The following is a 14,408-nucleotide window of genomic DNA, read 5'->3' on the forward strand; positions in this document are numbered from 1 at the left end:
AGAGTGAAAAATACAAATTCCTTTAAAAGTAGGAAGTTTAACTACTCTCATTGTTTGGGGGAGTTTCAATACATGTCATAAACAAACAAATATGGTATTGTTTACTGACTGTAGTTAACTGATTCTTGTTGTAAGCCAAATGAATCTTGTCCCAGTGATGAATCAAGAGCCATACACTGTGCTTTGAATAGCTTTGTGTCTTTTTGGGTTTTTAAAGATTCTATTTTTTTTTACCTGAACATTAGATACTGTCATTAATATTCCCAGATTAACTTGTATCTCTTGCTCTTTCTACATGTTCTTTCCCCTTGTTCTGTGTTCTTTTATTTCTAGTCCTATCTTCAAAAGAAAGAAGCTAGTTTGAGAAAATGATAGCTAGCTAATAGCACTGAAATTTGTATGATCCTAAGGAAACCTTGAATCAAAGTCTACTTAATGAACAAATAAGCTTGCTTTCTGCTTGTTTTCTGCTAAATGCTAGAGCTGTTATTGAAGATCAATTTTTGAGACCAGTACTTCACTAGAAATTTCAACATAGGCTCCAGTGGCTCAAACCTGGAATTCAAACTACTTAGGAGACTAAGAGCTGAGGACTGTGATTCAAATCTAGTCCATCCCAAGCAGGACATTCTGTGAGACTCTTTCTCCACTAAATAACAATAAAACAGTCAGAAATTCAATTGTGGCTCAAGAAGTAAAGTGCTAATATTGAGTAAAGCAAACTCAAAGATAGCATCCAGTACTGACACAAAAGATATTTTTCATTTTGTTTCCTCATTTCCTTATTGGTGTTCTCTTTTATGACATCTTTCATTCATCACATATGGAAAAATTTTCATCCAAAATTCTTCTCAGAAATCCAAACTATATCAACTATTAGATTCAAGATTGCAGGAAACTTTCTCTCTTATATTCTAGGATTCAAGCTCTGTGTATATACAATGCATGTAATATATATGAATGACAAATCATACTATTATGCTACACTACTTTCCAGATAATTTAGATAGAGACTGTAAATTTTCAAATCAAAATTGAAATCTATATCATAAAATGAAACTAAAATTTCACATAGATCTACCATAATATTTATGCAAGTTAATAGGGCATGTTGTTTGGGTGAAGTAGTTGTTCATATAATATTCTGATTTGAATTTTTTGAAATTAGAGAAGAGAAAATACCTGGATGTAATTACCAACGTTTGAAACAAACTTACCTGAGGTGGAAGCTAAGCACAGTTTATTTGTAGTTTTCACATGCTGATTATCAGGGAGAGAGAATGCGTATGGTAAGCTTTTTAGATTTATATTTTGCTGTTTTTGTTTCTTTAAAGAAAAAAGGATTTTCAAGCAATTTTCTGTCAATGTGTCAATGGACAAGAAAGCAGACACAGTAGGTATCTGTACACACATGCAGTAATCATGCAAGTGAACTAAAGAAACATCAATTGGAGGTATTTGACTGCAAAGAAAGAATGATTCTTATAAGTAATTGGTGATATTTAACAACAATTGTGTTTATGCTCAGAATTCTATCACCCTGTGTGCATTATTTCTGGACTTTATTTGGATGGAGTTTCTGAGTTCTATTTTAAAGGAATTTCCAAACATTATAAACCATTATTTTTTTGAGTAGAGATAAATGTCTGTAACACATATTTATATCTCTTTAGTTGACTCTAAACTTAATATTCTCTTTCTATGGCATTCTTGTATATGATTTTGAGCTTACTTTTTTCCACAGAACCTTTGAAATTATATCATTATGAAGAATGAATTCTTTTGGGATCAATTTTGAAATGTACTTAATTACTAGGTGAATTTGAGGGTAAACTAAATCCATAGCTTAATTTTGATTCAATATGTCCATTTTAACGTAATATTAAGTACAAGAGAATGCAGATTGGGTTCATTATATGTAATGCGGACTGGAGTCATTTCAGAAGAAGGACTGGGGTCATTACTTCTATCATAACTTTCCAAAATGTAGTTAATGATGTGGTTCATATTATTTTCTGAAGTTCTGTAAAGATCTCATGGAGGTAGTTTCAAGATTTTTACTGACTGTTAATATGAGTCTGTGTATATGTACATATTCATCTGCATGGATATTCAACCAAATCAGTTAATATAACTGTACAAATTATGCTTCTTCATTATTGTTTGAAAAAGGCTCCATGGGATTAGCAATTATAACTGGAGAGTAATAAGTCTCTAAGAAAGCACTAAAGAACTGTACCCACACTTGGCTCTATGCTATTCCTCTTTTTTACTCTGTTAAAGCCAATGGTTCAATAAATAAATAAATAATTAGAATCTACCTTATGACAAAATAAAAGAATGAGAACTTTCAATTGTCAACTCAAGGTGTCTCCCACCATAAAAAAAAAATGGCAAGCAAACTCTAAAATTAAACTGGAAAGAGGGCATCAGTGGTACATGCCTATAATCATAGCTACTCAAGAGGATGAGATCTGAGGATTGTGGTTCAATGCAAGCCTGAGCAGAAAAGTTGTGAGGCGTATATATGCAATTAAACAACAAATAGCTAGAAATACAACTGTGGTGTAACTGGTAGAGCTGGTAGAGTGCTAATCAGCTAATCAGCCTTGAGCACAAAAATTCAGAGAGAGAACTCTACTTTGAATTTGAGCCCCAGAACTGGTACACACACACACACACACACACACACACACACACACCTAATTGGTGGTGGATTTGGTTGAGGTTTTAATACTTAATTCTGAAATTGTGATGGGAATGATTCAGAATAGAAGAAAGAAGGGCAGCAGCTCATCTACAAAAGATATTATATTTCAATCAATTCTCAAGTTTAATATAAATCATTGGAAGAAAGTAGTCATGCAAAATAAATTGTGACCTTAGATTCTAATGTTATATATCTGTTAAGAAGGATATTGTCACTAGCCAGATGTATCTGAGGAACATGCATCATACTTTATTTACTACTTGAAAGGAGTTATGAACAAACTAAGTTCATAGTAGAGAAAGGAAATTAGGTAATCAAAAGAATTAAGGGAAACAGTAAGCCTTGTCATATAACAACAATTTAGGGGCTTAAGGATACATTGCTTGAAGGAGAAATTGTTCAGGATTATTAAGACTTTTGCTTGCTTATATTTGAAGGACTGTCACGTGACTATGTGGCCCCAAGGGTGTTCACTCAGATGAAAATTTTGATACAACAGGGACACTGATTTCTGCGTAATCTCAGGAAGAGATTTGAACATAAAGCACACACTTTCTGGAAATACTGTGTAGGTTATCATTACAGCTATTCAAATGTAGTCATAGGATATTCATTTCATGGGGAAAATTGCAGGGGATATTCAAGCAGAAGAAAAGTCTAAATGTGATAGTCATTGATGTTCCTTTTCCATTCCCAAAGACTATGGTTTATTAACAAAGGGCTATATTTGCTTATGATGTCATTGGGCTTTAAAACTGAGATTGTTTTAAAGTCTAGAATCAAAGCCCAATTTTAAAGGAGTGAAGAGAAGGCAGGTAATCATTTTTTTAAATCAAATAAAATATTTGGTGAGCTTGTAATCTATAGGACAAAGTGGAACTGGAAAAAAAGCACATTACTGATACAGTAAGAATTTGTATATATACATGAATACATATGTATAGACATACATATATACATATATGTGCATGTTTCTGTGTGCCTAGGTTATTATGGCAGCTATGGTCAATCTAGGAAAGCAGATTATACACAATAAAATTTCCAGTTAGAAGTAGCTCAGAAATATGTACATATAACTGAGAGTTATTGTTCCCCTTCTGTAATCCTAGTTACTCAGAAAACTGAAATCTGAACATCATGATTCATAAGTCGGTCAGGGCAGAAAAGTCTATGATACTGTTATCCAGTTAGCCATCAAGAAGCTGGAAGTTGATATGTGGCTCAAGTATTAGAGTACCAGCCTTGATCAAAAAGCCAAGCATACATGGAATACTCTGATTTGAAACAGAAACACACACATACACACATGCATACACACAAGCACATGATATATAGTTTTCTTTTTTATGTACATTTATTTTAATTAATAGAAGGGTTACATTATATTTGGCAGATGGAAGGTGCATTACTTCACAAATGTTGATACCTTTTCTCATGTTTTAGTCCCCATTTCTCTCCACACACCTGTACCCTGATCTTATTCCCCCCTTCCCTATCCTATTTCAAATAACTAAATAAAAATATATACAATATGTCAGATAACAAGGTAAAATACTGTAACAATATGAGATAACAAAGGGACAGTAAAAGAGATGAGAAATAACATAGTACATTAAGAAGAACTCCAAAACTAATCTCCAAAGTAACAACCATCCCATTAAAAGATGGGCCAAAGACTTAAAGAGAGTCTTCTCTGAAGAAGAAACAAAAATGGCCTATAGACACATGAAGAAATGCTCAACATCTCTGGTCATAAAAGAACCCAACCCAGATGTCCCTCTGTTGATGAGTGGATCAACAAGATGTGGTATTTATACACAATGGAATTCTATGCTGCTGTCAGAAAAAACGATATTGCCCCATTTGTAAGAAAATGGAAAGACTCAGAAAAAATCATATTAAGTGAAGTAAGCCAGACTCAAAGGAACATAGGCTCAATGTTTTCCCTCATTTGTCATAATCAGTAGAAATCTTGGGCTCTCCTAGCAGAGATTCACAATAGAACAAAATCTAGATACACAACGCCATATACCATGTGGCTAAATGTAAGGACCTCCAGGATATAGAAACAAAAACCATATAATGAGTGATTGTTGTCCTTAATGTACTATGTTGTCTCTCATCTCTTTTGCTGTTCCTTAGTTATCTGATATTGTTACAATATTTCACCTTGTTATCTGATATATTTTATATATTCTTAATTAGTTATTTGAAGTAGGATAGGGAAGGACAGAAATCAATATGAGCGGAGGGAAAGGGGAAGGGAAATTGGTACCATGACATGAGAAAGGGTATCAATATTTGTGTAGTAATGTACCTTCTATCTGGTGAACATAATGTAACCCTTCTATTAATTACAATAAAAATATATGAAGAGAAAAAACACCGATGAAAACAATCTTTGTCACTGTTGTGGACAACTCCTTGACATATATAACACAATGAAAAAAGTCCACACTCAAATGTGTATCGGTTGATTGGATACGTATTTTATTCTGAACAACAATGCTAAACCTCTCGTAACTTACCTCTCTTCTTTGGCAAAACATGAGCATAAAATTCACTTCATGCTTGAAGCAAGAGGTAGAAGGAACAGTTTGTGAAATTGCATGCACTATCTTTCTTCCATTCTATTTTTTTGGCTCCCATGTCAAAGATTAGATGGCCATAGGAATGTGGTTTAATATCTGGGTCTTTAGTTCTATTCCATTGGTCTTCAGGCCTGTTCTTGTGCCAGTACCAAGCTGTTTTGATAATTATAGCTCTGTAATAGAGTCTAAAGTTTGGTCTTGAAATTCCTCCTGTGCTGTTCTTTCTGCGAAGAAGTGTTTTTGCTATACAGGGTCTTTATTATTCCATATGAAATTTTGGATTGCCTCCTCTATTTCCTTAAAGAATGACATTGGGATATTGATGGGTATTGCATTGAATTTGTAGATAGCCCTTGGCAAGATTGTCATTTTCACGATATTGATTCTTCCAATCCATGAGCATGGGAGGTTTTTCCATTTCCTTAGTTCTGCTTTAATTTCCTTTTTCAGGGTTTTAAAGTTTTCATCAAAAAGGTCCTTTACATTCTTAGTTAAATTAATTCCTAGGTACTTTATTTTCTTTGAGACCATTGCAAAATGAGTTGCTTTCCTGATTGTTGCCTCATTCCTCTCACTGTTGGTGTAGAGGAAAGCAGTTGATTTTTGAGGGTTAATTTTACACCCTGCTACCCTTTCAAATTTTTAAATCAGTTCAAGGAGGTTGGGAGTAGATTCTATAGGATTCTTTAAATACAGGATCATGTCTTCTCTGAAGAAGAAATAAAAATGGCCTATAGACACATGAAGCAATGCTCAACATCTCTGGTCATAAAAGAAATGCAAATCAAAACAACTCTAAGGTTCCACCTCACTCCAGTTAGAATGGCCAGGATCAGGAAAACGAATAATAACAGATGCTGGAGGGGATGTGGCCAGGAGGGATCACTACTACACTGTTGGTGGGAGTGCAAACTCATTCAACCACTATGGAAAGCAGTATGGTGGTTCCTCAAAAGACTAAACATGGAGCTCCTCTATGACCCAGAAATTCCACTACTTGGCATTTACCCAACCACCCAGAAACAAGGGCATACTAAATCCACTAGCACAACAATGTTCATTGCAGCACTATTCACCATAGGAAAGATATGGAACCAACCTAGATGTCCCTCAGTTGATGAGTGGATCAAGAAGATATGGTATTTATACACAATGGAATTCTATGCTGCTGTCAGAAAGAATGGCATTGCCCCATTTGTTAGGAAATGGAAAGACTTAGAAAAAATCATATTAAGTGAAGTAAGCCAGACTCAAAGGAACTTAGGCTCAATGGTTTCCCTCATTTGTCATAATCAGTAGAAACCTTGGGCTCTACTAGCAGAGATCTGCAATAGAGCAAAATCTTGATACATAAGGCCATATAGTATGAAGCTAATTGAAAGGACCTCCAGGATATTGAAACAAAAGCCATATAACAAATGATTGTTGTCCTTAATGTACTATGTTGTCTCTCATCTCCTTTGCTGTCTCTTGGTTATCTCATATTGTTACAGTATCTCACTTTGTTATCTGCTATATTGAATTTATTTGTATTTGGTTATTTGAAATTTGATAGGGAAGGGGGAAAACCAAGACAGGTGGGGGGTGTGAGGGGGAGGGTAATGGGTACCAAGACATGTGAAAGGGTATCAATGTATGTGAATTAATGCACCATCTCTCTGGCAAATATCATGTAACCCTTTTACTAATTACAATAAAAAATTAAAAAAAATAACGAAGGTAAATGAATGGACTTCCAGGATATAGTTTAATTTTTTAAAACAATATCATTCTTAACTTTAATTGTGTAAAGGAGTTGCCATTCAACACAGTAGCTTATGAATATAGTGAATCTTGATTAGTGTCACCCCTTCTCCAAATCCTACTGCTCCCAATACACCACTTCCCTCACTTTTATTATTTTTAAAGTATGTATTGATTTTTTTCACAATTTAACAACACAACTTATGCGTACAATTCATCTTGAACTTTGCCACCCCTTCAAACTTTCACCTATCTTCAACCCATACCTTCCCTTATTTTATGCAATCAACCCAGTTGTTTCTCAATGAATGAATGGATCAAGGGAGTGTGGTTTATACACAATGGAATTGTGCTTATGCATTAGAAAGAATGATATTGTGCCATTTGTACAAAAATAGAAAAATAATATATTAAATTAAAGAAACTAGACCCAGAGAAACAATGGTTTCATGGATTCCCTCATTTGTAGTAGGCAGAATATGCACATAAATATATAAATAAACAATCTGGGAGGTTTACAACTGCTTACAGATGAATACACATGTGACATTTATATAAGCATAATTATTAAAATTAAAAGGGGTTGGGGATCCATTGGTAAAGTATATGCGTAATTAGCACACAGGCTGCGGTTTGATTCCCAACTATTTCCCAGGACAAAGTCACTATAGAATCTAATCAAAGAAATTCTAACTCCTGCTTCCCTCTGTCTAGGTATATAATGTGGAATGTGTCCTTTGCTCTCAATTTTTTCACATGCAGTGGGAAGTAATTTCAAGTATGTGACAGCTAATTTCTTCCCAGAAGTAAAATGCTAAAACTCACACACAGAGGTAAGTCTGCTTTTGCTAAATGGTTCCATTAAGATTTTCTTCCATATTTCCTTTATCATGCCCAACTCCAATGATGATTACCAACTTGCTTGAAAACATTACTGTGACTGCAAGCACAGAAGGCCAGAGAGTTTTGTGTCATCTTGATTTGGGCAGCTTTTAACTCTATTAGTCAGTCAAAACAGAACTGTTTTAAAGTGACTGTTTTTCATTTGTAGTGTCCTTGGGGAACCTGATACAGTAAGATCTTTTAAAAATCAAACTCAAACACAATGAAAAACTCACAGAAAGTCTTTTAGGAAATTGAAATCAGGTTTACATTTTTGACATAGGACCTTAAATATGATGTTTTCTATCGTGTTTTTTCTTTTTAATCACTGTTGGAATAAGAATGAAAGGAATGATGCTAACTCTGAATATTACTGAGTTAAAAATACCATTGCAGCACTATTTACCAATTTGCAATAGAGCAAAACCTTGATACAAAAGGCCATATAGTAGGAAGCTGAATGAAAGGATCTCTAGGATATAGAAACATAAGCCATATAATGAATGATTGTTGTTCTTAAGGTACTATGTTATCTCTCATCTCTTTTGTTGTCCCTTGGTTATCTCATATTGTTACAGTATCTCACTTTGTTACCTGACATATTGAATATATTTGTATTTGGTTATTTGAAATTGGATAGGGAACAGGGGAAAACAAGATGAGGGGTGGGGGGGCAGGGAAATGGGGACCAAGACATGTGAAAGGGTATCAATGTATGGGAATTAATGCACCATCTATCTGGCAAATATCATGTAACCCTTCTATTAATTACAATAAAAATATATGGAAAAAATTGCATGCACTATAACAAATAAAGCCATGTGTAAATATAACATTTCTCTCTGTCTTAATTTCATCACATATGAAATTTAATATGGTGCCAATTGATTTGATTTCTTTATCTGAACTTTATATGCTTTAATGGGATTATGTTTTAGGCCCACTCCAAAAGTCAGTTACTGAGACTTATTATTTGTTATGGAACCCTGCTGTGTTCATAGGCTCACAATCTCATCAGTTTTGAGAAATTAGTAATAGAATTTTAGGGAAAGACATATAAGCTTGAGGATCATGCATGTGTGATTAATTTCAGAATCAGAATCACTTAATTATTTTACAAAGAAGATAGCTTTTAATTACTTCACATTATTTTACATTAAATTACACATGTATATTAATGTCTGAGATCCTCATATTTTACTGGTTCAGGATTTGAACCACTATATTTATGTATTATGAAATTATTAAGGTAAATGTTTAAGTATAGGATCTACTGAGAGAACTTGGAGAGCCAGAGGTTATAATCAGTGAAACAGAGATATCAACAAAATCAGAAAGAGTAATGGTTTGATATGGTGTCAAGGACAGATCAAGGTCAGTCTCTTCCTCTACTTCGGTAAGAGAGAGGTCATCAGCAGACCCAGGCAAGGGATTATATTCATTAATGAATTAAGTATTATTTGGTAAATAAACTTAAAGGAAAATAAAACTTAAGTGTACAAAGTAGCTAATATGTTGGTATTTATAAATATTAACTTTATTTCATCCTCTGCTAGATGACACAGAGCCTATGGAGGCTTGTTGCTATATGATACAGGTAAAGTGATGGGAATATTGAGAAATTACAGAATTATCTGAGAATGAATGCATAATTTCCAGAGGAACAAGAATAGCCTTTGAGAATACTTGAAATCATATTTTGAAGAAATCAAAATTCAATAGCTGTCTTTATAATATTTCTACAAATTTACTCATTCTTTTGACTTGACATTCTCTATTATTCTACATCCTCCTACATACATGCTAACAATTTAATTTTTCTAAAATCTTCTCTTCTTGTGTGTTCTGTATTTCTGTGTAGACTTTCCCATTTACAACAGTTAAATTCACAGTATGGAAGAGCCAGTTGTAAAATAATTCTCTTAAATTTCTGAATGGTTTCAAAATAAACTGATTATAAGCTTTATTATTTTTTTTAATTCTCTTTTGAGAAAAATGTAATATCCTGGCATTTACCACTCAGTGAATTTCAAAGATGATCATAGTTTTAATTGTGATTGCTTAAGCTGAAATCTTTACATTATTGAATCTCCATAGAACATTTGCTACCGACATACAATTGATTCAGAAAAGGGTTCCTGTCTTAAAAAGGATTGGTGCACTTGTAAAGAATAAATGAACAGATGAAAGCAAATCAAGGGTGTGAAGAATGAAAGCAAGATGTGGAGCTGGAAGTGTCAGTTTAAATAAGAACTGCAGTACCTGAAGCTAACTCTGACAGCAGAGACTGAAATTAGGGCTACAGCTAAAACTCCATAAATCTTCACAACAGAATGGTGATTTAGAGAAAGAACAAGAAAAAAAAATATGTTGAGAATAATGGGAGCTGAACAAAATATTATAACAAGAGAATAACTTCTTCAGGCACTGGAGAAGGCCATAGGACAGTCTGTGTACAGGGCATTGGCTCAGAAGTTATCACCTATACTGGGCTCCAAATAAAAGCAATGGGATAGAATTTGGAAACAGTCTTCTCAACTCACCAAGCTAATCCTGGGTCTTCTGATGTCTAACACCTAAATGCTTATCTCTGCTTGTGTTATTATAATATGGTTGGCTCTGCTTTTTGCTTTATTTTTGAAAAGAGCCTATACTTTCTGTATCTGAAATCTTAGTACCCTTTTAGCACTCACGTGAAGTGTCAAAGGCACGAATGGGCAGATGAATAAAGGTATACGTCTACTCCTTTTACAGTTGTAGTCATCCATAATTATGGTTGACCTTTTCATAATATACAGGTTTATATCCTGATTTGAGAAGTGAAAGCTGGGTTCTATAGTACTTTAATATTTATTGTTTCCATAAACATTCAAAAATGTTACTTTACAGACTCAGAACTCTGTGAGCACATGGGGAATTTTTAAATGATTTATGTTTACAGTGGGCTAATTTTTAAATATTTGGGGTATAGTTTTTGCATGAAAACCATTTATGGGCAAGTATATTTCTCAAACAAATGCATTGTTCTTGTCTTGTCTACTGCCCCTAATTTAAAAAGTGCAAAATGATGGGGAACTTTCTGGCAGGCAGTCGAGTTATTATATACATTAATGAAGGCAAAGCATATGACCTATCAGTTTAAGTCTCACTGTATCACAGCATCACTTTCACAAACATTCAGGGCCCTTTTACTACCATATTTTTTTGTCCTCGTATTTTTATTCTGAAGTGTGGGACTTCTTTTTGTATTAACACAGGGAAATAATGTTTATTGCTATCATTTGGGATCTACTTAGAAGAAGTGGACCTGACATTTCATTACATTTCCTTAAAAAGTCATGAAAGACACCAACTCTCTTTATATGTCTCTGGATTAAGATACTGATATCAGAAGAAAAGTCATTCTCTTAAACCTCCAAACAGAACTTTTCCCTTTGAAAATACGGACGCCATCCTTTAAGAGAACAGAATAAAATAAAATTCAAAAGTATCTTTGAGTATTTTAAGTCCTGCTTGACAGATTAAGAACTTCTTTTGATTTTTTTGGTATGGATTAATAGCCATAGGAGTTATGTTTTAAAAAATCCACAGTACATTTTTATTTGATTCTCAAATTAGCATACTGCATTGATATTACCTTCTTTTATTTCAATTTACAGACAAACTTAAAGGATTTTTGTCTCTGTGTGTTACTTTGCTCCTGTCGGCCCCAGCCTGGAAGCACATTCTGTGGAGGTTGGCACATCAAGCACTGTAAGACACTGCAGTGGTGCATATTACCTCTGGCCCGAAATGTACAGTGGTAATAATACCTCACTTATCCTACTGTTGCCCATAGAAAACCTGTAAATGCTTAGCATAATTCATTTTGTCTGCCCTAGCTCACTCATTCTTTTGCATTGGTGCTTTCCCAAGCATTCACTGTTGGCAATTGTCTTCTAGGCAGGAGGCCCTTGAAATTCTAGATGCCAATGGGTTAAAGTGGTGTGGAATTATTAAGTCGCTGAAAAGGCAAATAAATATACAGGTTGGATCTGTTAGAGATTTTGGGGGTATCTGTCATCAGATGTAGAAACTTCTTTAAGCACATATTGCTTTGTTTTTCTCCTTTCGAAACTTTGGTATTACAACTAGAGAAGTTCAAAGTAAACTAGAAACCAAGCAAGTAGATTTCAGTGGCATGGAATAATGCCTTTTTCCATTCTCCAGTATAGATTTGGGTCAGTGCTCTCGGATCTTTCCCTTTTTAAGTGTTACAAACATTTATTCAACTAAAATATTTGGAAAACGTCCAAGACATGAAGCACTTATTAGGGGATTGCGTTGACTTAAATTTGTGTGAGACGCCTAGAACTTTGCCTGCTTGGTGTTCCTTCTTTGCTATTGTCTCATGATTCTAGCATACCACCTTGCCTTCTGGATTCTCCGTGGGAATACAATTCATAAAATATTTTTCTGGGTCATTATTACCTGGGGAAAACTTTGGTGGTTGTTTCTTTGAGGATTTGTTTTTCAAGGGTTTAATTTGTTGTGTTAGGATTACAAGAAAATTGTATAGGGCATTGGTTTCTAATTGTACAGCAAAATACTAATAAGAACATACTTTCAAAATTCTTTTTGGTACCTTTTCTCTCAGGAATTTCATTCAGAGAGAGAGAGAGAGAGAGAGAGCCTGGGGAAAGTTGGAATCTAGTGCATCACATTCAGACTAGGATTTGGGAATAATTCATCATGCAGTTTCCAGCAGCATATGTATAATTTAAAAAAAATAAAATCGACAACTAGAAAAGATGATATCCTTAAAGTATGAGCTATCAAGTGAACCAACTGTCAAATTATGAAAATTTGAAAGTCTAACAACCTTGGTAAAAGTCCTTTAATTGAATGACTGCTATAGGAAATAAATGAACTGTCATTTAAAAGTTCCTTTCCATAGCAAGATTTTAAGGCACAGTAATAGTAGTGTAAAAGGACTGAGATGGAATAGAAATCAATAAAGTGCAACACAGAGATTCATCAAGTATATGCATTTTTAATACACAACACACAGTATGATTTTTCTATACTCAAACTTTCTATATTAATAACAGCAGGGAAAAATAGATAATACTTTGGGGACAGTATTTTTTGCTCTTAAAGATACTTGACTTACAAATAACTACTTGAAGAAATTATAAAATAATTAATTATTTTTAAATGGGTTTATATGGTATTTAATAGTTTACTTCACTTTTTATTATTGACCTTTACTGGTTCTATAAAGAAGTTTCAAAGCAACATGAAAGTCTATGAATGAAATAATTCTTAATTGTTCTTAAGCTCATCCATCTCCTCAATTTACTTAGTTTTATGTTCATATATATGTATATATAATATAACTGAATTTTTCTACCATTCCTTTCTATTTGTCATCTCCTTCCTCTTGTTCACACCCACTGATAACACATGTTTCAGCTTCCTAGTATTTACTTTGTTTAACTATATGTTAGTTGTTCAAGAGAAATTCAGGATGACTAATGAATGAAAACTAATATTTGCATTATCTCTAATTTTTGGTACACCTTAACCCATATTTGATGTTTAACTCTGTAAATATTGTATATGTCATCAATTAAGTAAAATTGACAAAGACCAGAGAAACAACTTTAAAGCAAATGCAGACATAAATGATCCTAAAAATATCTTTCTTGGTCCTAGAGCCTCTTTTCCTTACCACAGGCTTTTAGATTCCTAGATCAGGAAGAAAGGTCATCTAGCTTGGGTCCTGAGAGAATCCTGTGAGATGAGCCAATGACAATTTACAATTGTCTTATGTGGATTGAAGGGAAGAATAACTTAGACTAAAATATGTATTCTAAAATATAGCCTGACTTTTGTTGCCTAGGAAACTAAATATAGAGAAATTTGATGGCATAGCAAAGATGGCACAGGCCTTCTGTTATATGGTAATAGTCTACTCAAGATGGAAAACCCATAAAGTATAGAAATTTATTTTCTTACAAGTCTAAGGCATTCAAGAACACAACACTAATTGGTCCCACTGACTGCTGAGATTGCTCTTTGCCCCAAAGATGGCTCTTTGTTTCAGGAACTCTCAGAAGAGAGAAGATAGTTCTGCACACACTTAAAGAAAGAAAGGCAAGAGAACCAAACACTTCACAAAGCTTCTTTTGTACAGACTTGGGTCTTATCTGTAAGAGAGGAGCCCTTAAGACCCAATTCCCTCTTTTTATATAATTTTATTTTATTGTCAGGATAATGTACAGAGGTGTTAACAGTCACATAAGTAACAGAAGTAATACAGTGAATACATTTCTTCTTGAACATTTTTACCCCCTCATATGCTTTTCTATCATTGTCTATCATTCCTGGCCTTTCACATTCCTGGCCTCCCAAATGGTAAAGTTCATTTCCAACCTAGTTTCTTGTGAGTATCATTGTTGCACTTATTAACCCTTTGTCCTTTGTTCATCTTCCCTCCC

Source organism: Megascapheus bottae, chromosome 12 (genome assembly GCF_031878675.1).
Source record: "Megascapheus bottae isolate mThoBot1 chromosome 12, mThoBot2.hap1, whole genome shotgun sequence".
NCBI classification, from domain to species: Eukaryota; Metazoa; Chordata; class Mammalia; order Rodentia; family Geomyidae; genus Megascapheus; species Megascapheus bottae.